Consider the following 27909-nt stretch of genomic DNA (forward strand, 5'->3'; position numbering starts at 1 on the left):
AGAGAGAAAGCAGCAAGAGAGAAACAATACCTTACCTATAGGAGAAAAACAATTTGAATAGCAGCAGATTTCTCATCAAAACCATGGAGGCCGGAAGGAACTTGCACAAAATTTTTCAAGTGCTGAAAGAAAAGAACTGTCAACATACAATTCTATAACCAGTGAAAATATCCTTCAAGAACAAAGGATATCCCTATTCGCAGATGTCGAAATTTAATGTATACAAAACCATTTAGGAGGTCAGATAATAAATACACAGGAAAAATGCAGACTGACAAGAGACTAACTGTATTACAAATGTATGAAACAACCTCACTGAAGGCAGCAGAGAAAAGGTGCTGACCTAAGTAACTTTGAAAATGAGTGTAAGTAATAAGAAAAAGCAAAAGGAGTTACATATAAACACAGTCTGGTTGATAAGGTTGTTTCCCATAGGGCTACAGGTTAACAACTCTGATACTGCTGTGTACGTACATTGGAACTGAACATTTAAGTAAAAGAATGACAGATTGTGAGAGTTGGATATCTTACTGTTGGAGTGGGAATTTACATACAAGTGAGGGAAGGAGGCTAGAATAACACATTTAGTAATGGACATCACTATGAATTCATGGTAGCTTACTATACAGATGGTTAAAAATAGAAATATTTATAGAAATGTATATATAAACAGGTTAGTATGTACACATACATTTCCTTGCTTTGTCAACTAAAAGGGCCTAAAAGCAATGACACCCAAGAAGCAATGAATATACCCAGTTGATATCTCTGTAGTCATTATGATAGTCCAGAACTCATTATCAAGTAGATTTCTCAAGGAAGGATCATGGGAAAAATATTCTATGAGTTCTGACATGTTGATAATAGCTTGTCTTTTATATCTGAAATTCAGAAAATCCTTGGCTGATGCTTTCTTTACCGGAGTATCTTAAATATGCTAGCATTGCTATGGAAAAGTTTAATGATAATCTAATTTTTCCCTTATAAATTAATATGAATATGTCTTGATGATGGTCATTCTGGGTCAGTATTCTTAGGCATGCATTGTAGTCTTTCAATATGTAGTTTCAATTTTTCTTTTTTATTTCAGGAAAGTTTTCTTGAACAGAAATTTTAGTATTTGTTCTGACCCCTTGCTCTAATTTCTTATTCAGTAACTTACTATCTGTATGTTGGCTTTTCTTTGCTTACTTACCTTTAATATTTGTTAATTTCTCATAAATCTTTTATCTCACATTTTTATTTTTATAGTTTTATTCTTTTTCACCTATTTCTCTTAAGGCATTATTTATTTGGATTTGTGTTCCTTCTATTTTAGTTCATTCCTGAAATGATTTTTTTCTTTTATTCTAATTGTTTCCAGTTACATCACCTCATTTATGAGTTTTTCTAATTCTGATTTTTTGTTCTTTCATGTATTATATCATTTTCCTAATGTCTTTTAACTGCTTTGGAACTAGTTAAGTTATAATTTTGGTATGTCTTTCAGGCATCCTTTCATTGTCTATAGGAATATTAATCAGCTACTTATTCTCTTCTTATCATTTTGAATGTTGCTCATTTTTATGTGAAATTAACTTTCTTGAACTTTTAGAATGAGACAGGGTTAGCAAAATTTTTCTAACATACCAGAATTTCCTTCTCTGCTATTTTTGTATAGTGTTTGAAATATGACAGCTTTTTTTCTGTAATTTTTCCATACTTCGTTTTGACTTCATCTCTGTTGTCTTTATTCTGCTCAATTTTGATTCACTCCTAGCTATCTTTTCTCTATATGGGGAACCACAGAAGGGTCAGTTTTGAGAGTTCAAAAGAGGTATACTGACCCTTTAGTTCTTCTCATAGTGGAGTATTTGCACTTACCTACTACAAGAATGAGCAAAATCCCTTCCATGCTCAACTACTCTTTGCAAATTGGCCTGCCATGCTTTCCAGTATCTGTTAACTATTTGGGGGTTCTCCTCTTTTTAGGTCCATCAGACACTGCCCTATTGCTTCTTTCTTTTGCCTCCAACTCTTGTTTTACTTGACTTCTTCTACAATTGACAATGCTGATCACTCCAATCCATTCTTTTTTTTTTTTTTTTTTTTTTGGCATGGGCAGGCTCCGGGAATCGAACCTGGGTCTCCAACATTCCAATTCGTCCTTGAAAATATCTCGACCCTGGATATCTCAGATGTTATCCTCTATCTCTGGCTACTTGATATCAATTTCTTTAGAGAATCATCTTCCTCTGCTGTTTTCTTATGAATTAATGTTCTGCAAGGTTGCATTCATCTTCAACCTTCTTCTTCTTGTATTTCTTCACCCTGGGTGATCTATTTTCCCATAACTTCAACAATGGATTCTTACTAGACCGGTAATTACACCCCAGTCCTCTCTCCTAAATCTGAGATGTGTTTATCCAGCTACCTAATACATTTTACTTTAGTGTTCCACAGCCATGTCAAATCCAAAGTATTTAAAAGCTGAATTCATCACATTCCCATATATTCCCTCTCTTCATGAATACCTCACCATATATCCAATTGTCCAAAGAAACATGAGTCCTCACCCAGGCTATTCTGACTCCCTTGCTAATCTCTAACCAAGTTCTGAATATTCTACATCCTAAGAAGCAGTAAAATCTATTCCCTCATCCACAATCCCAAACTCTTACCATGTCTCTCTTGGATTACAGCAACAACAGCCTCCTTCCTAGTCTCACTATCATTGCTCGTTCCTAGCATAGTCTCCAACCTGAAGCAATCTTTCTAAAATGGACATTTCATGATGTTATAACACTTCATAGGTACCCTCTGGCTTTCAAAATAATATCCATATTCTTTGCATGGCATTAATTTCCCTTCTGGATCTCTATTTCTCGAATTATTCTCCATTCAACTTTCTCAGAGTTCCTCAAACACAGTAACTCTCGTGATTTTGCACTTTTTTACATGATAATCTCTCTGGCCTGAACACTTTATTGTCTACTTCTTCACCGGGCTAACCCTCAGTCAAGGTTTAGGAATCAGATGAGGCACTAGTCTTCTGAAAATCTTCACTAACCATTCCCTTTTGTGTCCCACCAGCTTTTCTGCACACATTTCATTCAGAGTACCTATCACTATGTATTATAACTGTCTGTTTACCAATCAATCTCACCCACTGTCTGTGAGCTCCTTGAGAGTGAGGCCTGTACCTTATCTGTTTTTCCAGTGCCTGGCATGGAGCCACGCAGCAGGGTAGGTACTCAATAAATGTTTCTTAAATAAACAAATGAATTTAAGGCATGATATGGAAGAACTCCGATCAAAAGTAAGAATTTGATTTTGAATCTTTGTTCTTTGCTCTAAAATAAAAAAGCAATACCTCAAACTTCAATAATTCATTCACACACTATGGTACATAAGAAGTAAACAATGTTAAATTTACAAGCTTCTAAAAATCTGATGCAATATTTTTACTCTCAATATTCAAAGAAACAGAGTAACAAGAAGAATGTCCTTCACAAAAGGGTTCGGTTCCCCATCACCTGAATAAAAGGCCTAAACAAACACTCAGCTGTACCCAACTGGCCCTGCTTGTAGGTGGCACAGGATTTGAGGACCCACCTTCCTAAAACATTCCTCTGCCTACCTAGCCTCTCTGACGTGAGATCTGCAGCACTAGTATGGCTCCACTGTGTTAGTCAGCAGAAGCAATGGAAGTACTGCTAAAAGACTGCTGTTAAAATGTAGTAACTACCTGGGAAAAAAGGATATGTTCTGAAAAGGCAGCACCTTCTCTATCCTTTAGCATAAACAAGTTTATAAGATTAAATAGGCAGGGCCTCTCAAAACTTTTCCACAGAAGCATCTCTAACCTCTGAGGAAAGTGAATGCTTTTTCATAGGGGATAAAGTGGTGAATGGCCTGAGAGTGGACTGCCACAAGTAGGACACTTCTTTAAGTGACGTTCTGTATCTTATTCCCTAATTTAGTCATGCTTATTTCTAACCTAAGAGAATGTTTTAAATTAATTACCGAGTTAAATTACCTATCTCCTTTTCATCCCTGTCCCTCCAGCCCTCAGTATTTTTTTTATTTTTAACTTTTTAAATTGTATAGTATAACATATATACAGAGCAAAGAAAAAAAAGCAATAGTTTTCAAAGCACTCTTCAAAAAGTAGTTACACATCTATGTGATGATGTTAAGAATTACTGATTGCATATGTAGAATGGAATGATTTCTAAATGTGTTAATTTCTTTTTTTTCTTTAATTAATAAAAAAAGAAAAACAGTTAAAAAAAAAAAAAGTAGTTACAGGACAGAGCCCAGAGTTTGTCATGGGCTACCATATGATCCTCTCATATTTTTCCTTCTAGCTGCTCCAGAATATAGGAGGCTAGAGGGCTTAAATATTTTTTTATCATCACAATCGACTTCCTTTTTTGTGAAAAATAACATATACACAAAAAGCTACAAATTTCAAAGCACAGCACCACAATTAGTTGTAGAACATATTTCAGAGTTTGACATGGGTTACAATTTCACAATTTTAGGTTTTTACTTCTAGCTGCTCTAAAATACTGGAGACTAAAAGATATCAATTTAATGATTCAGCATTCATATTCATTTGTTAAATCCTATCTTCTCTGTATAACTCCACGATCACTTTTGATCTTTCCATCCCTCTCTTTAGGGGTGTTTGGGCTATGGCCATTCTAAATTTTTCATATTGGAAGGGTCTGTCATTAATATGGGTAGGGAGATGGAAGTATCTGATGTTCTGAAGAGGCTGGACTAGGTTTCAGGCATTTTCTGGACCAGGGACCCATTTGGAGGTTGTAGGTTTCTGGAAAATTACTCTAGTGCCTGGAACCCTTGTGGAATCTTACATACTGCCCTAGGTTTCTTTAGGATTGGCTGGATTGGTCCTGGTTGAGGGTTGATAGGTTATGATAGGTAGCAATGTCTAACTGCAGCTTGCATAAGAACAACCTCCAGAGTAGCCTCTCAACTCTATTTGAACTCTCTCTGTCACTGAAACTTTATTAATTACACTTCTTTTTCCCCTTTGGTCAGGATGGAATTGTTGCTCCCATGGTACCAGGTCTGGATTTATCCCTAGGAGTCATCTCCTACGTTGCCAGGGAGACTTTTACCCCTGGATGACGTGAAATGCACGTAGTGGGGAGCAGCCCTCAGTATTTTAATCCCAGGAAGACATGTCGCATTTATGCTGCATCTCTTGGCATATAGCTGCAAATTTCAGGCTGTAATCATGCTCCAGTTTGTGAGGTTCAGAATGAGGGGATGAATACTTAAAACATTTTATTTTTAACTGTTTACTTCTCTATTTCCTCCATTAAAGAGCAAGTTTCTTGAGGGCAGAGGCTTGGACTTAGTACCTGTACACCTTTTGCTTATTACCACAGTTCTTGGTACATAACTAACTTTCAACAAACAACTGTAGAATGCATGCATGAATGAACGAATCAGTGAATCAATGAAAACCCTAATCTCTGCAAAGCTGCAGGAACACCTCAGCACATAGGGGCAGGAAAAGTTTCTATCAAAGAGGAGAGTGGATATTTATTTATATTAATATATTACATACTAATATTTATTGATATATAACAAACCTCATATTTAAGTGTATTAATTACTATAGTAATAGCTATTTTAATAACATAGAACTGAAAGGAAGTTAACTTAAAAGAAAATAAATTCCTTTTTAAAAAATTCTAAAAAACTGCATCATAGAATGAAATGTCAAAATAAGCACAAACACCTGAGAGAAGAAGTAAATAAAACTATATATCTGACTTTGGTTTGAAACCTAGTAACAGTTTTTAAAGAAAATTTAAAGTGATGATTCATAAATAAAGCCATGTCACAAAATATAGCAAAGGCAAGAACAAAGGAAAGGCAGTAAGTAAAAGAATAATAGGTATTTAAGACTCTGTGTATCTGAAGTCAAATAATTGGGCAATTCAGTGAAAAACACAAACTCTTATTAAAAGTCTGATTTAACTACTTTTTAACTTTTCAACAGGTTTTGCTTCATAATCTCAGGCTAATCAAGTGGTAGAGATAGCCAAAGGTAGCAAGGGACTCTAAACCTAAATGTGTTCAAACACAGCAATGACTGACCTAACTCGGAGCCACTCAAGTACTGACCAACTGCGTCATCGGTTGAGGGTGGCCTCTGTGCAATAGCACCATTTAGTAGCAGTGAACACATTCAGGGAGTCTAGGAAAAACACAAGGAATGCTTTTTCTTTTTTTAATCATTAAAAAAAGTCATTTCCATTTATAAAAAAAAGTTGATTGCGATGATAAATGCACAGCTATATGATGATACTATGAAACACTGTACACTTTGGATGATTACATGATATGAGAATTGTTCTAGTTTGCTAGCTGCTGGAATGCAATATACCAGAAATGGAATGGCTTTTAAAAAGGGGAATTTAATGAGTTGCTAGTTTACAGTTCTAAGGCCGAGAAAATGTCCCAATTACAACAAGTCTATAGAAATGTCCAATCAAAGGCATCCAGTGAAAGATACCTTGGTTCAAGAAGGCCGATGAAGTTCAGGGTCTCTCTCTCAAGTGAGACGGCACATGGCAAACACAGTCAGGGCTTCTCTCTCGGCGAAGGGCACATGGCAAATACGGCATCATCTGCTAGCTTTCTCTCCTGGCTTCCTATTTCATGAAGCTCCCCGGGAGGCATCTTCCTTCTTCATCTCCAAAGGTCACTGGCTGGTGGACTCTCTGCTTTGTAGTGTTGCTCTCTCTGAATCTCTCTGAGTCTCTCATTCTCCAAAATGTTTCCTCTTTTATAGGACTTCAGAAACTAATCAAAACCCACTCAAATGGGTGGAGACATGTCATCCCCTAATCCGGTTTAACAACCATTCTTAACTAAATCACATCAACCAGGGAGATGATCCAATCACAGTTTCAAACATGCGGTGTTGAATAGAGATTATTCTACCCTATGAAATGGGACTTATATTAAAACATGGCTTTTCTTAGGGGGCACACTTCCTTTCAAACCAGCACAAGAATATATAATATATTGCAATAAAATTGCATTAAAATAAAAAAGTCATAACTATAGTGAGTCATAAGGATAAGTCATCTTGCTAAGGATAGAGACAGTGGCAAGTCTTCATTAAAAATAGACTTTAAATATACAATAATTATTGACAGAGGAATAAAGTTAGTTGAAATGGTCTGAAATGGTGATGAAATTAGCTTCCTAAAAGAGGGAGACAACACCAAAGCAGTCTCCAGCTTTCAAATAACCTGTCTGTTCAAATGAGAAAACAGCAGAAGTTCCTTCTCATACCCCAAATCACAAACCCAGCCTTATATAATAACCCATAAGCAAGGTCTCTTGGCCTAAGGGCAAATGCTCTATTTTCCAATCTAATAATAGGAAGAGCAACTTTCCATGGAAGCTATCTTTTTTAGTAAGTATAAGGAATTAATAAGATGCTGGTGCTAAGAAGTAATCACTCACCACTAGCCTCCCTTCCTCTCTCTACCCTTCCTTCAGACCCTGGAGCCAGGCCAGAATGGGAGGATGAGAAGGAACAAACAATAAAAATCAGTTCTGCTCAGGTAGGGAGAGATGTGTCCCTTAAAATACACATTTCCATAGAAACAATATTGTAAATGGAAGTTTGTTATGGTAAAAATGTTCAATTAGCATGACTTTTCAAGTAAGAATGGATAATTAAATTTTTGCAGGCTGATGCCTGAAACTAATCATCAAGTATTAGTAGTACTTATATATGGAAATAGCACCTGAATCCTAAACAACTGACTTAGAAACTAATTTCTGGAACAAATGGGATACCTGTTAACAAAACAGAGGCACTCATTTCAGAGAATAGTTCCACAATTCTTTAAAAACTCCTTTGGATCGGTAGCTTCAAAGTTTGTTTCAGGAAGCCATAGGGTTCCATGAGGTTTCAAGAGAATCAAAATCTGTTCCCAGAAAGATTTTTTAAATTTTGTTTATCTATTGAACATGTGAACCAATTGTCAGCTTATAATGCTGCTATGTTAGTGATAATGTAAAAGATCAGTTTATTTTTAACATTAACCAAGTTGAACAAGCTGAAACATTGTACGTTAATAAGTAACATCATGAGAATTGACTCTTTGAAAGACTCTTTAAAGAATGTTCAAATTGAAACCCCCTAATCACTTAGTTCAAAGATAGGGTTCTAAAGAATGAAAAACATGCATAGAAGAGTTGTAGAATTGCAAAAAGTTTGTGAATCACAGTTGCTGGTTCTTTCTGTTTCCAAAATTGAAAACAAGATGAAAATAATAACTAATTAACGCAACAACGTTTTTAGGAAAGATGTTGAAAGGGAGTTTCAAAACAAAGTCACATACATAATCACAAATACATCAAAATGGAAATTCCACAAAGACAAGGACTTTTGCCTATTTTATTATAGCTTCATTTCTTTCACCTAAATGATGCTTAGCATTTAATAGCTGCTCAGAAATACTCATTGATTAAATGAATGAAAAGTATTCCCCTACAAATTCCAGAAATAGTTGAGAAAGATAATTTTTGCTAATATAAAGCCACTAGTTTTACTGTAAGAAGGTAGAAAGTATTTAAATATAAATACAAAATGAGTATTATACTCCACCACTTAGAGGAAGCTGCTGTGCTAGCATTCTGCTATATTAACTCCAAGTTCTTTTTCTTATACATATTTTACATAGTTGAGATCAAACATTACTTAAAATAGTTTAGTCTTCATTATTTACTTAAAATTTACGGTGTCTTTTTCGATTAATATTTTGAAAAACTTAAGATCTTTATTTGATACTTTAAAAATGTTATATTCAAACATTCAAAAACGCCTGAAAACAACTTTTTGTGACAATCAAGTTTTTATATAAAGTACTGTTATTAGATCATTCTTAGTCATTGGTATGGAATTTTTTATTTATAGACTTAAAGAGAAGACTATACTATAGGAAATGTTACTATAAAGTATGCTATACTGAGAAGAGACAGAAGATATCACTAGTTAATTTATTTGTTCATCCATTCAACAAATATTTATTCAGGCTTACTATGAGCTATGTACTAAGGATACCATGGTGAGCAAAATTATGCAGTTGCTAGCCCACGGCACATAAAATCTAGTCAAGGGAGACAGACATTAATCAACCAATCACACAAATTAATTTAAAATTACCACATGGTAAATTGTAAATGCTAGAAATGAGAGGTACATGGTCATATGTCAGTATACAGTAAAAGGAGTTAACTAGACTGATAGTGATATGTGTGTGTATGTGTGTGCGTGTGTGTGTGTGTGTGTGTGTGTGTAGCAGGGACTTGTGTGTAGGAGGTGGGTTGGGAATAATTATACCTAACATTTATTGGATACTTCATTCAGTGCTAGTCAGGCCCTGGGTGGGGTTCTATACTGGGCTTATCTCATTTCCTCATTTAGTCATAATACCTTATGAGGAAAGAATTACCTCTCCCCACCCTCCATTTCACAGATAAAGAAACCAAGGCTCAGATAAGTCAAAGAACTTACTTGTTTTCAATTTCCTAAAATTATTTTAATTGAAATAAATTCTTTTCCCATAAATTTTAAAATGCAAAGTTATCAATCAGTTTTTAGTCCATATCAAAATTTTATCAATTATAGTTTCTGTCATTGTAAGTTTTCTGTCACAACTTATTTTTACCAGGTCTAGTTTTCCCAAATGTGACAAGAAAACTTTGTTTTCCTTTCATTGTGAACTAAATTATTTTCTATAGTTTTAGTAGTTTTCATTTTTATTTCATGATGACTCTTTCTGGCCCTAATTTTCCTTATCAATTTTGCCATTTTTAACATTACCAGCAAGATGATCCTTTTATTTTTTACCTCCTTTCTTGTCATCTTTTTTTGTCACATGCATGCATGCAAATTTTCCTAAACATTGTTCTAAGTTATAGTTAACTTAATTTTCTGATTACTTATACCAATGATGAACAACAAATTCTCTTAAATATAGAGCAAAGACTAACCATGGGAATTATGTCTATGGAATAAAATTTAAATGCCTTAAATCTTAAAGATGTAAAAATGACAGGAGATGAAAGAGAAAAACAATTAAGCTCATTAATTTTCTCAATTTAACAGAAGAGTTACATACTTTAAAGCTGGAACATGTTGTTTTAAAATATTTTTAATCTGATTTTTATAATCCTTTAAAAATATGACAAAGGATTTGTTTACAGACCTCTTGAGAAGAAATATTCTTGTTCTAAGTGAAACTGCTGAATAAAAAGATATGAAAAATTAGGCTTTTATATCAATTAACATGCCTACAAGCAGCTATGAAAAAGCCCATTCCATATCATCCTGATCTACATGAGGATAATCACTTTTTAAAAACTCTGCTAATAGAGTAGGTAAAAAAAATTAGTCACTAAAATTTTTTCAATTATCAAGAAAATAATTTGTTGACAATTTCTACTTATTTCTAACTTACCTATTTGCTTTGTCTTTTGCTCTTATTGATTTGTAAGGGTTTCTAATACATTAAGAATATTAATATTTTACGTAATGCTACAACCGTTTTTCCAGTTTGTGGTTTATCTTTTAATTTTGGTTTATATAATTTTTTTATGCACATATGGTTCTTAATTTTTTAAAAAAGTTTCTTCCTTTGTCTTTATGCTTTAAAAGAGTTTCTCTATCTTGAGATCAAATTAAACATTAGTTATATTTGTCAGTGTGAAGTATGTTCAAACTTCATTATTTTCCAAGAGGTCTGACAGTTGTTCTAGTATATTACGGATGAAGTCCCCTTTCCCTGTGGGATATGTTTTTGAGACAGGAGCCTGGCTTACTCTAGTTATGGGCCCTCACCTCTCTCTGCCAAAGACTTTATGGTTCCCCTTCCTTGTGAGCCTTATCTTCTGGAGAACTTTTACAACCTGGTCTCTGGGTGGACAGAGAAAGTAAGGGTAGGGTAATCCTTCTTTTTTTTAATATTTAATATTAAAAATATTAATTTAATAATAGGACATGTATTGTCCAGCCATAGTCTACAATCAATGGCTCACAATATCACTATAGAGTTGCGTATTATCACCATGATCATTTTTAGAACAAATGTATCACTCAGAAAAAGAAATAAAACAATAAAAGAAAAAACTCATACATCCCATACCTTTTGCCCCTCCATCTCATTGACCCCCCAGTATTTCAACCTACCCAATTTTTTAAAATCCCTTATTCCCCCTTATTATTTATTTTTTATCCTTATTTTTTTTACTCATCTGTCCACACCCTGGATAAAAGCATCATCAGGCAAAGGTTTTCACAATCACACGGTCACACTGTAAAAGCTATATTGTTATACATCATCTTCAAGAATCAAGGCTACTAGAACACAAATCAACAGTTTCAGGTACTTTCCTCTAGCCACTCTAATACACCATAAACTAAAAAGGGGTATCTATACAATATATAAGAATAATCACCAGGCTAACCTCTCGACTCTGAAATCTCTCAGCCACTGAAACTTTATTTTGTCTCCTCTTCCCGATTTTGCTCAAAAAGGCTTTCAATCCCATGATGCCAGGTCCAAGTTCATCCTGGGAGTCCTGTCCCATGATGCCAGGGAGGGCAGTGAGTTTACCTGCTGAGTTCCAGTAGCCTTGATTCTGAAAATATTTTAATCTCTCTCTCACTATTGAAGGACAGTTTTGCTGGGTATAGAATTCTTGGTTGGCAGTTTTTCTCTTCCAGAATATTTAAATATATCATATCATGGCATTCTCGCCTCCATGGTTTCTGCTGAGAAATCTATACATTGACTTATTGAGCTTCCTTTATACGTGATGAACTGCTTTTTTCTTGCTGCTTTCAAAATTCTCCCTTTGTCTTTGACATTTGACAATATGATTAGTGAGTGTCTTAGAGAAGGCCTATAAGTGTCTTAGAGAAGGCCTATTTGGATCTATTCTGTTTGAGGTACACTGCACTTCTTGGATCTGTAATTTTATGTATTTCCTAAGAGATGGGAAATTTTCAGTGATTATTTCCGCTTCTTTTCCCTTCTCTTCTTCTGGGACACCCATAACATGTAGATGCGTGTACTTCATGTTGTCATTCAATTCTCTAGGACCCTGCTCATATTTTTCCATTGTTGTCCCCATATTTTCTTTGGTATGTTGGATTTCAGATGTCCTGTCCTCTAGTTCACTAATCCTTTCTTCTGCCTCTTCAAATCTACTGCTGTAGGTCTCCATTGTTTTTTCATCTCTTCCATTGTGCCTTTCATTTCCATAAGTTCTGTGATTTGTTACCCCTTACCCCTCCCTTTCATTGACCACTAGCATTTCAATCTACTAAATTTATTTTAACATTTGTCTCCCTATTATTTATTTTTATTCCATATGTTTCACTCATCTGTTGATAAGGTAGATGAAAGGAGCATCAGACACAAGGTTTTCACAATCACACAGCCACAGTGTGAAAGCTATGTCATTATACAATCATCTTCAAGAAACATGGCTACTGGAACACAGCTCTACATTTTCAGGCAGTTCCCTCCAGCCTCTCCATTAAATCTTGACTAACAAGGTGATAGTTAGTGATATCTATTTAAGGCGTAAGAATAACCTCCAGGATAACCTCTTGACTCTGTTTGGAATTGCTCAGCCAATGATACTTTGTTTTGTCTCATTTCACTCTTCCCCCTTTTGGTCGAGAAGGTTTTCTCAATTCCTTGATGCTGAGTCTTAGCTTATTCTAGGATTTCTGTCCCACATTGCCAGGAAGGTCCACATCCCTTGGGAGTCATGTCCCAAGTAGACAGGGGAGGACGGTGAGTTTGCTTGTTGTGTTGGCTGGAGAGAGAGGCCACATTTGGGCAACAAAAGAGGTTCTCTTGGGGGTGACTCTTAGGCCTAATTTTAAGTAGGCTTGACCTATTCTTTGTGGGATTAAGTTTCATATGAACAAACCCCAAGATTGGGGGCTCAGCCTATTGCTTTGGTTGTCCACATTGCTTGTGAGAATATCAAGAATTCAACTTGGGGAAGTTGAATTTTCCCCCTTTCTCACCATTCCCTGAAGGGGACTTTGCAAATACTTTTTTATTCACTGTTCAAATCACTCTGGGATTTATCGGGGCATCTCTCTGGACAAACCAACAAAGTCTCATGCCCTACTCCAGGTTCCATGTACTTATGGTGTTCAATTAAGCTGTCCACATAAGTTATATTATTACCTAGGGTTTTCTTGTTGCATAACTTTGTTCTCTATCTGTTCTTTAACATTCAGTTCAACTTATTCTAGACCTCTAGCATAGGTTCTGTTTAACTGATCAAAATTTTCCAGTTCTTGTTTTTGAGTTTCTTACCCCGCCTATATGGCGGATTTGTTTTTCTTTTTTGAGGAGGGTTTCCTCAGATGTGATCAATCCCAGATTTTCCCAGACCATACAGGCCCACATCTCAGGAGGAGAAACTAGCCAGTATCAAGTTTCCTTGAGAGTGAGAGCCAGCAAGTTGTCAGACTTTCCTATGAAGCCACCAAACTGTGCTTTTTCTGTCCTACCTAGCATGTGGCACTTGTCGGTTACAGCTTCCCATCAGAGTAAAATGATGTGGTGCCTTTAATTTCAGCAGCCTCTCCTTGCCATAGGATTGACTGAGACTGAGGTTGAGGTAGTAGGTGGACTTTGATTGCTTTTGTTTTCTAGCCCTTGGGGACTGAATTCTCTGAAGAAGGGGTTCTACATGAGCTGGGCCCTGCCCTTTTCTTGGTGAAAGTACACTCTTTAGGGAATTGTCCCCATCCACCTGACTATTTACTTTGCCTCTCAGACATGCCTTAATTCCACCCTTGTCTGGAGCAGTGCTGGAGCCAAAGAGTGCTTGCAGTTCTACCTAATGAGCTGGTAAGAAGTTAAAAACAAAGAAAAAAGAAAAAAAAAAAAACCTTTTCAAAGCTGGACCCTGCTCCCTGGGTTTACCAATCAAGAGCTGAAGTTGATATGTGACTCTATGTGCCCCCCCTTTCTTGTATTTTGTGCTGTCCAACTAAAAGAAAAACTTTTTTTTCCCCCATCATCCCCACCCCCCCTCTCCTGGGGCAAAAAGTTCTGGTCCCTTTAGTACTTCCTCCAGGTTTATCTGTGCTCAGGGCCTGTCTTTAGTAGTCAGAATTTGTTAATTAATTCCCCAGTTGAAGCTTGGTTGTGCTAACTCCTTGCTACTAGAAAAGTCTGTTTTCTTTCACAGGAGGGACCAGCCTTCTGTGTCCATGAGGGAGGGGCACTGGCCTCTGTGGCTTGGGAGATTTACAGTTCTGTATGGGATCTCAGCCATTCCATCCATTCCAGACTGGTGTATCATGTGTGTTCAGTCACTGATGTCCCCCAGTAGTTGTTCTGTACAGTTCTTAGCTATTTATTAGCTGCTCTGGAGGCTGAACTAAATTCCATACCTCACTAAGTCACCTCTTGCCCTCCTAGGGTAGGGTAATTCAAGTCCAACCTCCTTTCAATCTATTTTTTGCATCCAATTCCCACCACCTTCTTCCCTAATCCCTTTTTGGTACTCAGGTTAAGTTAATTTCTAAGTTGTATGGCATTTTTCAGAAATGTAATTTGGTATCAACTATTGAAGGGCAAACAAATATGGTTATTCCAATCAACAATATGGTCCTCCAAAAACTGGTAATCACTATAAAGAAAAGAACACCACGTGAGACAGTGCCCAACAGATATTGTTTCAACTTTTCCAAAAAATCTGTAAGCAACTATTTCAACTGCATGTGAATATATGGCAGGTTCAAATAAATGTTGAAGGTGAAAAATATTTAGAACCGAAAACACAGATATTGGGTATAGTTTCAGATTTCAGAATTTTAGTGCCAAAATATTTTATGCAAACAACTATAAATAACATTATGATTCATAATTAAGTAAACTTCAGATATCTTCTGGTAGCTAGCCACCGGTGAGAACTTCAGTTCTGTAAAGGAGGAGTTGCCACATTGTTTAAAAATTAATTCTCAGGGGTCCTCTTGTTTACACTTTTGTGGATTGACTTTCCTCTTAGAAAGCTAAGATAATTGTTAACTACAACAATAGGCAATACAGGCAAATTAAGATTAGTTACCATCATCAAAGGCCTTGTGTATGTGTGGTAGACACTGGACATTAGGCTAATCCAAACTCCACTTTCAAACCCCTTTTTTCTCCCCCTGTCTCTACCACAGAGCCTATAGAATCTAAACACAATTCCCCAGCATCCCTTGGGAGGCCATGTTATACAATCCTGGCCTATGAGATACAAACAGAAGTCTCTGGCACTGTCTTTTGCCTTTCTTTTGACTTACTGTTCGGAAAATATATGTGATATGTGGTAGGCAGCCTCAAAGACGGCTGCCAATGATCTCTGTCTCCTATGTTCATTCATGTTCTTGTGTAGTCCTGTCCCACACTGTATCAGGGATGCTCTGTGAGACCAAAACAGTACGACAGAAGTGATGTTATCTCATTTCAAGATTAGGCTATAAAAAACACTGTAGTTTTGCTCTCATCCTCTTTTACTCCTTTTGTTCCTCACTCCCTCCTTCCCTGCCTCTCTCTTACTCTCTTGGGGAAGCCAGCTGCTATGTCATGAGCAGTCCTATGGAGAGGTCCATGTGGTGAGGACCTGAAGCCTCCTCCCAATGGTCATCTGAGTTAACTTTGAAACAGATCTCTAACTCAGGCATGCCTTCAGATGATAGCAGCCCCAGCTGATATCTTGGCTGTAACCTCATGAGAGACCCTGAGCAAGAATCACCCAACTAAGCCACTCTTGAATTCCTGACCCTCAGGAATAGTGTGAGATAATAAGTGTTTGTTGTTTTAAATTGATATGTTTTGGAGTAACTTGTTACACAGCAATAGATAACAAATACTGTGATGTCAGAGGCACAGTAGCAATTTGGTGACCTTGAGGATGAAAGTCACATTTTAAGGATGGTGGGAGGCCATTATTCATTAGCATCAGCCCTGGACTACCTAAATTGAGACTTCTTATGGAGAGAGATTCCTAGCTGTTTAAAGCACATTGTAGGGCTTTCTGTTGTTTGTAGTCAAACATAATCCTGATGCACTCAACAATTCCTAAAGCCCAGTTACAGTTTTTAAAGAAAGGCTCCTTCAAAGATCTGCCTTTGCTCAGAAGTTCATACTTCTCTTATCTTCTGGAACCCAGCTGTTCACCTTCTGATCCAGAAAAAAACATCCAGGCTGTCCTGCAGGCACTCCTAGAATTTAAAGGCAGTGGCTAGGATTATCCCTTCATTTGGCACATGATAACAATTGTTTTAACAGAATGCCTAGCTCATAAATTCTTCTTTTAACATGTCTTTTTTAAAAATTCAAAGTCAGATATACCCCAAAACACAGAGAATGGAGTCTGAGCTGATCATATAATTCACAGGAAAATAGGCTTCTCACAATGATAATAAATGTTATCATATGGATTTTGGGAACATTTTTCAGCCAAAGAGCAGGGACTTGGTATTTCTCCCTTGAACAAAATAAAGGAAAAGTGAGGCTTCAGCTCAGAAAAATCATCTCTCCTAGAAATACATTACCCTTCCTAACTGCAGATCTCTCTCTAGATGCCAAAAGATGCCAAAACTGTAACACATAACAGAAGGGAAGTTTCATTTGGCACAGAAGTAAAAATAATTTAGATCCAGTGATGTTGCTGATTTTTTTCTTTCCAAGTGTACAATTACACAGAGATAGAGGCAACACAGCACAGAGGAGGAAGAAAAATTACATGAAATCCTGATCCATACTTGACAAAAATCATCTATCTAGGCAACTGCTATTCAATCATATGATGGCTTTTAAGTTGACAGCAATTCTCGGCAAATACAAAAATAGAAAGTAACTTCAGCAAAACTCTGAACTCTAAAAGGTTAAGCGTTCTCACAGGCCTATTGCCCTTAAAAAAACAAAACAAAAAAAAAGGCAAACAACAACAAAACTGGGGAAGGCTTAAGAAAAGAAATTTAGCCAGAGAATAAACCTTCTGATCTAAGAGATAACATTCTGTTGTAAGAGATAACATAATCTGAAATATCAGGAACACTGTACTTAAGGAAAATTGATTTGTAAGTTCATATATATATCACTTCATATATATTAAAATGTGGAGATAACTTCTTAATATTTAACCAACTTATGGAAGCCATTTCTTAAAATTAAATTTTAAGAAAATTTAATTTTGACATTCTAGGATCTATTAAGGCATTGGAATACACTCCTGGATTCTAATAGGAGTTTAGTCAGAGTCAAGTAGGCAAAAAAAGGTGATAGTTGCTATTCCAATGATCAGTAGATATACTTTCTGTGCTTATTCAGTTAGAGATGTTCAAAACTAATGTGACATGGATTTCTCAGCCTGGAATCAAGATTTTTTTCTTTTTTCTTAACATATGATCATTCTTGTTCTACATATATAATCAGTAATTCACAATATCATCACATAGTTGCATATTCATCATCATGATCATTTCTTAGAACATTTACATCAATTCAGAAAAAAAAAAAAGACAATCGAAAAAAATTTAAAAAAAAAGAAAGGGAGAGGTAAGGGGTATGGAATACATGAATTTTTTTCTGTATACCCCTTACCCCTCCCTTTTTTTAAAATTACTTTATTTTTTATTTATGATACATAACCACTTTTAAACACAAACATTCTTATCATGTGATCTTTCCATTCTTGTTATAAATCAGTAACTCACACTATCATCATATAGTTGTATATTCATCATCATGATCATTTCCTAGAACATTTGCATCAATTCAGAAAAAGCAATAAAAAGAAGACAGAAAAAAAATCATGCATACCATACGCCTTACCCCTCCCCTTCACTAATCACCAGGATTTCAACCTACTAAATTTATTTTAACATTTGTGGAATCAAGATTCTTGATCCTAAAATGTGGTCATTTCCACTATAGCCTACATGTAAAAAAAAGCAGAACAGTCAAATTAACTTGACCAGGAATCGAACCCAGGTCTCTGACATGGCAGGTGAGAATTCTGCCACTGAGCCACCCTGGCACCACCCCAGTCAGGTCAAATTTTAAATGCTAGTTCCCATCCCATAAAGACCCACAGAGAACTCCTTGCGTCATACTTATAGAAGCTGTCATATCTATGCATCATTTTGCTTTCGCCCTTTGGAATTAATTAAAAGAAACAAATCCAATTCTTATTTTTATTCTTCCCTCTGCTGTCCCCACTAACACTCCTAATACCTGACAATAACATATTGTTCTAAAAAGTCACTTAATGATAATATTCCTGAGATTTTTCTACAATTTGTGTATTTCTTCCACTCACAGGAAGACAGGCCTAGACTATAACAATGAAAGTGAACTCCACCAGAGGCAAGACAATGTAAGTAAGCTCAGGGACTTCCCCTTTGCTACACTATAGTACTGTTAGACCTACTTCAATTTTCTACATTTCATTTCTGTAGTTCTCAACCTGAAAGCACCAAAGCTAGGCCTCTGTTAAGCACCATGCATTAACAAACAACAACAACAAAACACATGTGTGTATACACTTTATATTAAATAGTAAACATTTATATTAAATAGTAAACACAATCTATGGGAAAAGCCAAACTACTAAATAAAACATTAACAAAGTACATTTGCTGAGTTTTTTCTTCCTGGAGTAGATAAAAGGAGAACTGTAAGAGAAGTATTCTAAGAAATGTCATAATAGTATTTTTGAACTAATGCTTCATATATGTTTTCCTGATCCATAAATCTCATTTTTGGTTTAAAGAACCTGTTTATAAAACTTAACACTTAATTTCTGATTGGAGGGGGAAGAGAGATCTGACCTGCCGTACCTGACCTGTCAAGTCCTTTTTTCCTTTGGGAGAAGATTAATTCAATTTTGCTATTCATTAGTTTAATACTGTAGCATTTTTTAAGGATTCTAGAGAAACGTCCTGTGAAGATAAACAGCAGTGACAGTGAACTAGTCTCTTTCAGAGGGAAAATCCCTCAAAGGCAAAGACAAGTCCCTCCCTTATTTAGCTTTGTAGGTCAGAAAAAGTAGGCCGTCAATGGATATAAATAGTATAGCATCTGTAGGATGTTCAATTCTACTTTAATTACTCAGAAATACTAAATCTCATTTAAATTATAATTACGTGAAATCAGTACCAATCATGGAATCGCTGTAAGTCTCAGAAAATTTGTTACTGGAAGGTAGCAATTTTTTCCTCAAGACAAATGACTAAGAGAATCAGAAATAATCACACGCTCTTTTGTCCCTCTTTGTCAAATTTATGCTAGGGTACCTTTCAGTGTCTCAAGAGGGAAAGTATGCATTGGTCTTTCTAACTTCCCCTCCCAATCTTTCCAAAAGATAGACTGACTTCAAATCAAATACATTTAAATGGTTAATACAATAAATGTGAATGTGCCTTCATTTAATTTATAATATAAAGTGGTACTCAGAAAGTTAATATTTCCTTTAAAAATGCATTCTATTCTTTGAAATAATTTTATACATATTATCCATAACTCAGAGGTATATTTTATTTTTATAGTTCTATAGTTCCCTTAGAAAAAAATGATTATTTATTTTATATAACAAAGCTAGCATACTTATGAATCATCTCTGATTCCACAGATTAAACTTAAATAATTGAGAGCCATGCTACGTAAAGAAAATACAGCTTTGACCAAAAACATTTTTTTTTCAATAAAGTTAATGAGTATAGGAAGTTTGTAGTTATTTATAATGTTAAAATTATTTTAAAAATTTGAATCCTTTCCATTAAAAATTTTAAATATATTATTTATTTTAAATAAGAATTAAATGCCATTGAAAATAAGCTTCACCTAATTCTTGAATCCTGACACTATAACTATTGCTGTTTTTTTCTTTGCATTTTCCTGCCATACCTTGGCTGATCCTTCTACTTTTAATCTGTTGATGATATTTTGTATCAGAAAAGTTTTGTGTTATCATCTTCTAAACTGATAATGTCTTTCTAACTAGTCTATAAATTCTTCAGCAGGGCATTTTAAGGGGGGAAATACTTGCACAAGCCATTTGATATCTGAAAATATATGTAAATAGTTTTATTTTTAAAGAAAAAAAAATTCCTGAAAACCTAAATCATTCAGGTTTTCATCTATTTCACCCCAATTTTCAGCCTTTTACTTCATTCATATCAATGCTGGATTAAATAGAATAAGATTGAGTTGTGTATGTAACTTTGGATCCAAAAAATGAACTGAAATTCATGATGTGGAAATTACAATAAATGGTGAAATAATCATGAAATAGTCTTACAGTCCATTTAATATTTAGCCTTGTCACTAGACTGGCTTGCTATCTGCCAACCTGTAGGATCCCCTCCTTACCTTCTGCTTTTTTTCCTACAGGCTATGATCATTCCAAATCCTTAAACAACCAAATCCTTATGTTCCTGAAGGCAAGACAATATATAAAAGTTAATGGATGACTCTCGAGTTAGCCCAGAGTCAGTGAACCTAACGGTGACCTAGGCTACATGTATATATCAGGCTATAGTGGAAAATACTGCGTTTACCCTAAAGCATCACGTATTCTGCTACCAAGATAACAGCAAATTATCATGGCTCTGTCAAATTATGTACTAATCGACACCAAAATAGAAAATGATTTGAGGATAGTATGTACTTGAAAACAAAAGAAAAGTCACATGTTATCATCAATTACAAAATCAAAACATGGATCATAATTAGTTTAACAACTTAGAGAATATCAACTACGAGCCATGCAAAGCTCTTAATAGTTCAACAGAAGAAACAATATATTTCTAATATCTCCACAATCTATAAACACTGAATCACATATGTGGCAAATAAAATACAGTATAAACTGGGAATGATAGCAGCAAAGGATGAAAAGTAGATATTCTCTGTAAATGTAAAACAAAATGGCATGGAGGAAAAGAAGGTCACACTGATGATGCACAGGAAGGCATTTTTAGTAAAATATAGTAGCAGACAAACCAGCCAGGAGGAAGTAATCAGAAATGAAGTGAATGGCTGAACAAAGACATTGTCTAAAATAGGCTATGGCATGTGACTCTGCAGAGTGGTTATAAATGTATATTAAAAATGACCTTTAACCTTTAAAATATTCCTACATGTTGCCCAAGCATTCCACTTCCTGAAATTTGTCTTAAGGAAACAAAATGTGCCCTAAAATTTATAGGCAAGGATAACAGTAAAGAAATAAAAACAAAGGACAGAAAGGGAACTATAATATTCATTAAATAAACTACGGTAGTGTCATATTCTGGAATCCTATGAAGTCAATAAAAATTATGTTCATGTTATGTTGTTTAGCCTAAAGATTGGGATATAACATAATATGTACTGTGTGATTAAAATTTAGTTTAATAGTAGAGATATATATACACAGAGAGAAAAGAAGACTTAGAAGGATATACATCAATGCTAATATGGATAAAGCTGAATGATAGATGTATAGGAGATTCAGATTTTCCATTTTGTATTTTTCAGTCTGTTCCAAATTTTCTACAATGAACATGCATTATTTTAGTAAACATAAAAATATATTTTAGTTAAAAATTAATCTATGTATATTTATTTGTGGCTAAATGGTCACTTGTCATATTTTCAACTATATATGCAACTATTCATATTTTGTTCAGATCATGTCTTCAAATATAAAAACAATATACATACTTTCAGTATAGGAATACAAGAAAAAATTTTTTTCAACTTTTTAGGAGGCTAGTTACTGCTACTATGTTAGACTTTAATTCTTTACCTCACAGCAAATATAAAAAGCAACTCAAAATGGACCAAAGACCTAAATATTATTATAGTTATTATAAGAACTATAATATTCTAAGAAGAAAACATAGGGAGGCATTTTTCAAGATCTTGTGTTAGTATATAAGCTTTTATAATGTGATCATGAAAACCTGTGAAAACTTTGGTTTTGATGTTCCTTTATCTAGAGTATGGACAAATGAGTGAAAAAATAAGAAAAAAATAATAGAAATATAATAGGGAAGGATAAGGGATAAAAAAATTGGATAGACTGAAATACTAGTGGCCAATGACAGGGAGGGTTAAGGGATATGGGATATATGAGTTTTTGCTTTTGTTTTTGTTTTTCTGGAGTGATGCAATTGTTCTAAAAATGATCATGGTAATGAATACACACTATGTGATGATATTGTGAGTCACTGATTGTATACTGTTGGTGGATTGCATGTATGTGAAGATTTTTCAATAAAAACTTTTTTTAAAAAAGGTCCCACCCATAATTGGGTGGGTTATATCTCCATGGAAACAACCTAATCAGAAGGTCCCATGAGAACCATATTGAATCAGGATGAAAGAACATGGCTTTTCCGGGGTACACAACCAGTTTCAAACCAGCACACCATTAGTGTGAAAAAGGCAGCCTTGTATGTTGACACGGTGACTGAGCAGAAGACAAGAACATAATATTGTGATGAGAAAGATATGAAGAAGGGTAGAAAACTCTGAAGGAGGTGTAACTGGAATACAGTAATTGAGATAACGGTCAGGAAGGGAGGTAAGGTATGAGAAAGAAATGGGGGAGAGAGAGAGAGAGGAAGAAAGAAGAAAGAAAAAGGAGGGGGAAGGGAAAAAAGAGGAAAGAAGAAAAGTATAAAGAGGAGAACTAGAAATAGGGGACAGGAGAGTTGGAAGGAAGATGAAGATGGAAAACTACTCAGTATAGTCAGGTGAAGGAATATCTTCTTGGGGCTCTTCTATATGATCAATTAACCTTTAAGATGTTTAGCCTCCTGTAAAGCAGGGAAACAGCCTACATCTTTTGACTCTTCCTCCTTTCCAATCCTCATTATTTACTGAATCTTGTTGATTAGAACTGAACTTAATGATGAACTCATTCTCTTTTTCAAAATGTTGATAACTTTTTATTATCACAAAATATGGTCCTTGTAGAAAATTTAGAGAATACAGAAGTAGCAAAACAGTAAAATATAATTTATCTTTATCTATCTGTCAAAGATAATGCTGCTACAGTTAGGTATGAATTTTGCTGTCTTTTTTCCCATTGTTTTTATTTATAAAATGAGAGCTAAAATAAATTATCAGTATATGAATGTTGTACAGTGCTGTATCCAGTAAATTAAAAAGAAGAGTAGGAAAAATAAAAGATCTTGTGTTAGGCTATAGTTTCTTAGACTTACCACCCAAAGCACAAGCAACAAAAGAAAAAAATAGATAACTGAGACCTCACCAAAATAAAAAACTTTCATACCTCAAAGGACTTCATCATGAAAGTAAAATGGGAGAAAATATTTGGAAAATTTATATCCAGATTATATAAAGAAATATTTCAATTCAACAATAACAAAGACAAACAACCCAATTTAAATATGGGCCAAAGACTTTATTCAAATAGACATTTCTCCAAAGAGAATATATAAGTGGCTGAAAAAAAGCACATGAAAAGATGCTCAACATTATTAGCTATTAGGGAAATGTAAATCAAAACCACAATGAGAGAGACTTCCTGGAAGATGGCGGCTTAGTAAGACGCGCGGATCTTAGTTTCTTCTCCAGGACACCTACTAGGGGAGTAGAAACGATACAGAAAGCGCCCAAAGCCACAACAGAGATAAAAAAGACAGCGTACCCCATCCTGGAACGGCTGGCTGGCTGAGAGAAGCAGCTCGGGTGAGATCGCCGAGGCGCGCGGGCCTTACCGGGCGGGGCGGGAAGCGGCCGGAGTTACTCCCTTCCCTCTTCCCGGGCCGGCTGGGAGAATTGGAGAGGCGGTCCCCTGAAACCAAGGCGACTGGCGCCCACACCACGCGCAGCCCCCGGACCAACTGAGAGAATTGGATCGGAAACCCTCAGGCCGCGGAGAACGGTGACGGGTGGGGGAGGCCCCTTCCAAACCCGTGACTCCCGGGGAACGTGCACTCTCTCGGGCGGGCCGCTGCCGCTGGCGCCCTCTCGCCACGCTTGTTGCCCAGGGCCGACTAGGAAATTCGGACGGGCTCTTTCCCTGGCTGCGGCGACCAGCAACCCTCCCTGCGTTCGGACCCCGGGCCGGCTCAAGCCGTTTCGGCTAGCGAACCCCCAGGACGGCGAGAGTTTTCCAAAGTTTAAGGTCCCACAGCACCTTTTACTGGTGGGACCCGCAGACAAACGGGTGCCACGAGCGCCACCTACTGGGCAGGATAAGAAAAACAGAACCCAGAGATTTCACAGAAAAATATTACAACCTTGCTGGGTCCAACACCAAGAGAAATCTGAATAAATGCCCAGACGCCAGCAGCAGAAGATAACTGTCCACGCTCAAAAGATTGAGAATATGGCTCAGTCAAAGGAACAAACCAATAGCTCAAATGAGACACAAGAGCTGAGACAACTAATGCTGAATATACGAACAGAAATGGAAAACCTCTTCAAAAATGAAATCGATAAATTGAGGGAGGACATGAAGAGGACATGGGCTGAACATAAAGAAGAAATAGAAAAACTGAAAAAACAAATCGCAGAACTTATGGAAGTGAAGGATAAAGTAGCAAACATAGAAAAAATAATGGATAGCTACAATGATAGATTTAAAGAGACAGAAGATAGAATTAGTGATTTGGAGGATGGAACATCTGAATTCCAAAAAGAAACAGAAACTATAGGGAAAAGAATGGAAAAATTTGAACAGGGTATCGGGGAACTCAAGGACAATATGAACCGCACAAATATACGTGTTGTGGGTGTCCCAGAAGGAGAAGAGAAGGGAAAAGGAGGAGAAAAACTAATGGAAGAAATTATCACTGAAAACTTCCCAACTCTTATGAAAGACCTAAAATTACAGATCCAAGAAGTGCAGCGCACCCCAAAGAGATTAGACCCAAATAGGCATTCTCCAAGACACTTACTAGTTAGAATGTCAGAGGTCAAAGAGAAAGAGAAGATCTTGAAAGCAGCAAGAGAAAAACAATCCATTACATACAAGGGAAACCCAATAAGATTTTGTGTAGATTTCTCAGCAGAAACCATGGAAGCTAGAAGACAGTGGGATGATATATTTAAAATACTAAAAGAGAAAAACTGCCAACCAAGACTCCTATATCCAGCAAAATTATCCTTCAAAAATGAGGGAGAAATTAAAACATTCTCAGACAAAAAGTCACTGAAAGAATTTGTGACCAAGAGACCAGCTCTGCAAGAAATACTAAAGGGAGCACTAGAGTCAGATACAAAAAGACAGAAGAGAGAGATATGGAAAAGAGTGTAGAAAGAAGGAAAATCAGATATGATATATATAATACAAAAGGCAAAATGTTAGAGGAAAATATTATCCAAACAGTAATAACACTAAATGTCAATGGACTGAATTCCCCAATCAAAAGACATAGATTGGCAGAATGGATTAAAAAACAGGATCCTTCTATATGCTGTCTACAGGAAACACATCTTAGACCCAAAGATAAACATAGGTTGAAAGTGAAAGGTTGGGAAAAGATATTTCATGCAAATAACAACCAGAAAAGAGCAGGAGTGGCTATACTAATATCCAACAAATTAGACTTCAAATGTAAAACAGTTAAAAGAGACAAAGAAGGACACTATATACTAATAAAAGGAACAATTAAACAAGAAGACATAACAATCATAAATATTTACGCACCGAATCAGAATGCCCCAAAATACGTGAGGAATATACTGCAAACATTGAAAAGGGAAATAGACTCATATACCATAATAGTTGGAGACTTCAACTCACCACTCTCATCAAGGGACAGAACATCTAGACAGAGGATCAACAAAGAAATAGAGAATCTGAATATTACTATAAATGAACTAGACTTAATAGACATTTATAGGACATTACATCCCACAACAGCAGGATACACCTTTTTCTCAAGTGCTCATGGATCATTCTCAAAGATAGACCATATGCTGGGTCACAAAGCAAGTCTTAACAAATTTAAAAAGATTGAAATCTTACACAACACTTTCTCGGACCATAAAGGAATGATGTTGGAAATCAATAATAGGCAGAGTGCCAGAAAATTCACAAATACGTGGAGGCTCAACAACACACTCCTAAACAACGACTGGGTCAAAGAAGAAATTGCAAGGGAAATTAGCAAATACCTCGAGGCGAATGAAAATGAAAACACAACATATCAAAACTTATGGGACGCAGCAAAGGCAGTGCTAAGAGGGAAATTTATTGCTCTAAATGCCTATATCAGAAAAGAAGAAAAGGCAAAAATTCAGGAATTAACTATCCATTTGGAAGAACTGGAGAAAGAACAGCAAGCTAACCCCAAAGCAAGCAAAAGGAAAGAAATAACAAAGATTAGAGCACAAATAAATGAAATTGAAAACATGAAAACAATAGAGAATATCAATAAGGCCAGAAGTTGGTTCTATGAGAAAATCAATAAGATTGATGGGCCCTTAGCAAGATTGACAAAAAGAAGAAGAGAGAGGATGCAAATAAATAAGATCAGAAATGGAAGAGGAGACATAACTACTGACCTCACAGAAATAAAGGAGGTAATAACAGGATACTATGAACAACTTTACGCTAATAAATACAACAATTTAGAGGAAATGGACGGGTTCCTGGAAAGACATGAACAACCAACTTTGACTCAAGAAGACATAGATGACCTCAACAAACCAATCACAAGTAATGAAATTGAATTAGTCATTCAAAAGCTTCCTAAAAAGAAAAGTCCAGGACCAGATGGCTTCACATGTGAATTCTACCAAACGTTCCAGAAAGAATTAGTACCAATTCTCTTCAAACTCTTCAAAAAAATCGAAGTGGAGGGAAAACTACCTAATTCATTCTATGAAGCCAACATCACCCTCATACCAAAACCAGGCAAAGATATTACAAAAAAAGAAAACTACAGACCAATCTCTCTAATGAATACAGATGCAAAAATCCTCAATAAAATTCTAGCAAATCGTATCCAACAGCACATTAAAAGAATTATACATCATGACCAAGTAGGATTCATCCCAGGTATGCAAGGCTGGTTCAACATAAGAAAATCAATTAATGTAATACACCATATCAACAAATCAAAGCAGAAAAATCACATGATCATCTCAATTGATGCAGAGAAGGCATTCGACAAGATTCAACATCCTTTCCTGTTGAAAACACTTCAAAAGATAGGAATACAAGGGAACTTCCTTAAAATGATAGAGGGAATATATGAAAAACCCACAGCTAATATCATCCTCAATGGGGAAAAATTGAAAACTTTCCCCCTAAGATCAGGAACAAGACAAGGATGTCCACTATCACCACTATTATTCAACATTGTGTTGGAGGTTCTAGCCAGAGCAATCAGACAAGAAAAAGAAATACAAGGCATCAAAATTGGAAAGGAAGAAGTAAAACTATCACTGTTTGCAGACGATATGATACTATACGTCGAAAACCCGGAAAAATCCACAACAAAACTACTAGAGCTAATAAATGAGTACAGCAAAGTAGCAGGTTACAAGATCAACATTCAAAAATCTGTAGCATTTCTATACACTAGTAATGAACAAGCTGAGGGGGAAATCAAGAAACGAATCCCATTTACAATTGCAACTAAAAGAATAAAATACCTAGGAATAAATTTAACTAAAGAGACAAAAAACCTATATAAAGAAAACTACAAAAAACTGCTAAAAGAAATCACAGAAGACCTAAATAGATGGAAGGGCATACCGTGTTCATGGATTGGAAGACTAAATATAGTTAAGATGTCAATCCTACCTAAATTGATTTACAGATTCAATGCAATACCAATCAAAATCCCAACAACTTATT

The 27909-nt window shown here is 35.7% G+C and overlaps 1 protein-coding gene across 3 annotated transcripts in view; it reads right to left on the bottom strand.

The window, feature by feature from the left end:
* The window catches only part of SESN1 (sestrin 1), a 119241-nt gene that overhangs the window by 55231 nt on the left and 36101 nt on the right, over positions 1 to 27909 (bottom strand). The window contains exon 1 of one of the 3 annotated variants that reach the window (XM_077162601.1): positions 36 to 3320. The exons of the other annotated variants lie outside the window; for them this stretch is intronic. The gene's annotated coding sequence lies outside the window, so the exon portion shown is untranslated. Of the gene's footprint in view, positions 1 to 35; positions 3321 to 27909 lie in introns of those variants that run through there. 3 annotated transcript variants of the gene reach the window in all.

The sequence above is a fragment of the Tamandua tetradactyla genome, chromosome 5 (assembly GCF_023851605.1).
Source record: "Tamandua tetradactyla isolate mTamTet1 chromosome 5, mTamTet1.pri, whole genome shotgun sequence".
Taxonomy (NCBI): domain Eukaryota; kingdom Metazoa; phylum Chordata; class Mammalia; order Pilosa; family Myrmecophagidae; genus Tamandua; species Tamandua tetradactyla.